The sequence below is a fragment of the Gouania willdenowi genome, unplaced genomic scaffold (assembly GCF_900634775.1).
Source record: "Gouania willdenowi unplaced genomic scaffold, fGouWil2.1 scaffold_55_arrow_ctg1, whole genome shotgun sequence".
Classification (NCBI taxonomy): domain Eukaryota; kingdom Metazoa; phylum Chordata; class Actinopteri; order Blenniiformes; family Gobiesocidae; genus Gouania; species Gouania willdenowi.
In genome coordinates this window covers 467,784-470,513 of record NW_021145219.1, presented here as the reverse complement: position 1 = coordinate 470,513, position 2,730 = coordinate 467,784, and positions in this window count along the sequence as shown.

Sequence of the window (2,730 nt, the reverse complement as noted above, 5' to 3'; positions counted from 1 at the left end):
CTTGGCTCATTTCAACCTCAATCAAGATGTTTGAGCAGATGGAATAGATTTACTGTTCATAACACTCCAGTGTTACTACAGTAAAATGTTTCTAAAGCTGGGGTTCTCAACCTTGGAGTCATACCCCATTTGGGGTCGCGAGACACTGGGAGGGGGTCAACAGATGCCTTCAAGAAACAAGGAATGTCTGTTGAACAGTTTGAGTGAATTTTCTTATTTTTACCCAACTACACCAAACTTCTTCAAATTTCAATGCCTTTTCTGCACATTTTTTTCCCACTTTCCCAACATTTTCAGCACTTAAAAACCCTTTCCATCACTTTTCCACCTAATGTTGCATATGTTGACCCATTATTGTAACTTTTTACCTTTTTTAACCATAGTTAATGCTTTTTTTTTGCCAATTTAATCCCGTTCATGATTTCTCATGCCCATTATTTGCCAGTTTAAACTACAGTAATTGTTCATACTTATAAAATTTCATTACCCCACCGGCCCTCCACAATTTCTGCCACTTTTAAATCAGTATTGACACTTTAAACCCTTTCTACCATGTTCTGTCTGTTTTTTGCCACTCTAATTTGCAACTCATTTTGCCACCTTTTCCACAATTTTTGGTCACTTTTAAACCCATTTTATTTCTGATTAAAACAAGGATTTACATCTTTAAAATGACTATATACTATAGAACAAACAATAAACTTCCTGGATAACAGTGGATATTATTCATATAAATAAATAAATGTGGTTATCACAGATTTATAGAACAATAAACCTTAATTTTGCTGACTTACTGGATGGACCCCAAAAATCTCTCTCCTTTATTCCCCCTTATAGAGGACCCTGTCTCCACATGACTGTTCTTCAATGTTTATGTCTGTGTTCAACCACCGTCCGCTGCAGTGGGGGTCTCTGGTCTCTGGGACCTTTATTTTGGGGGTCGCAGGCTGAAAAGGTTGAGAACCTCTGGTCTAAAGGATTTTCAGCATTGTTCAGATCTACAGGCATCACCGTCGGAGACAGAAATACATATTTTGAAAACTTGTAGTTTTAACATGTGCAGTAACTTATAGGAGCTTAAAATGATTTAAATTGTGAAGAAATTTACCAAAGTTAATCTTATCAAAGGTTTAGGGACTCAGAATGACAAACAATAGTTAAAGTGACCCTGAAGGAGTTTCAGTCATGTTCCTATGGGGCCTTTATATGTTGCTCTGTGGGAGGAAAACTTCCTTTCTGTAATCATGCTGGTGTCAGACTGACATAACAATGGCCAATGTCATGGTAAAATGCCTGAAAACAGATCTGTCTGGTGTTTGTGACAGGGTTGGGGTCAATTACATTTTTATTTACAATTACGTCTTCAATTATCCATGTTCAATTACAATTATGATGACCAAAATTTTTCCAATTACAAATAAAATTACAATATTTTTTTCCCTGAAGGTCAATTACAATTACGTTCTCAATTACAAACTACTCATTTAAATTACAAATAATCACAATTGTTGAGCCTTTAATTAAAAAAAAAAAACATAAAAAGTAACATTCCTCTTGTGTTTGCAACGCTTATGGATTTTGACTCATGTCTTAAATGTAAAATACACTAAAAAACCTTATCTGTCATCTAATTAGTTTTTCATCTCTACTTTTTAGCCTTCCTTATCCATGAAATAATTGGTAAGCAGAACTAAGTAACGTGTGCTTAGTGCTCCCCCTAAAGATCCCTTTTGGTTATGTCACTGTAGTAAAGACTCCACACCCCCCACCGCCTGCCCCACCCCACAGCTACATGCACACCTTTGCTCTCCCCTAAGACAGTAGCAACCATTCACTGAAAAATCCCAATATAACAGTGACACTATGTGACCATCTGAACAGTATGAGAGAGACAAGTAAAATAAATGATGTGGGAGTAATATGGAAGGGAGCGTGGAAATGTGTGTGATGTGTTTGTTTGCTGACAAAGCAGCTCTGAAGATGGATGGATGGACATTTGTGTGTGTGCTGCCTGATGGAGCGCTGGGTTGCGAGTGTGTATGCGTGCCTGTTGCCCTGTGTGTGATTACTGTGTGTTACTGCTGAGCTGTCACTGCATGGAGTTTCTCCGTTCCTCGGACAAAGGTTTTCTCTGCCTATTTTTTGGGGCTGGCTCCGCCATGAGTTTGAGAAAAGTGAATTTGTAGACAACCATGTGCAGCCACGGGGCTGGTCATAATCTAGCATTAGTTTGTATTGGGCTGCCGTAAAGCAGTAGGTCTGCCACCGGGTCGGAAAGTTGCAAGTGCTGTTTTCTGGCCAGACATCAGGGAGAGATGAAAGACCCCCCAATCACCCCATAAACACTTGTATTACCCTCACCTGGACTACAAGAAGGAAAAGTTACTTAGTTCTGCTTTAATATTGTTGGCGTAGGCTTGTTAAAGTTAAATGCAGTGTACCACACTATTACATATGATGTAAACAACTTAAGGTGTGGTTGTGAATCACTCCTTTTTACAACTTGTTTGTGTAGAATGTTCCACTTTGAGGACGTTCAAACTGTCATGGAGAACAACAGTCCTGCAGCTTTATGGTGTCCGACTGCTCAAACACACCTGATTATCAGGAGGAGAGCTGAATTACACCTTCAGATTTAACAAGCACTTCCACTTTTACTTGACGCTTCCATTAAAAAAAATAAGGAAAGAGAAACAGTTTAAAATAAGAATTTGACACTCGTCATCAGAA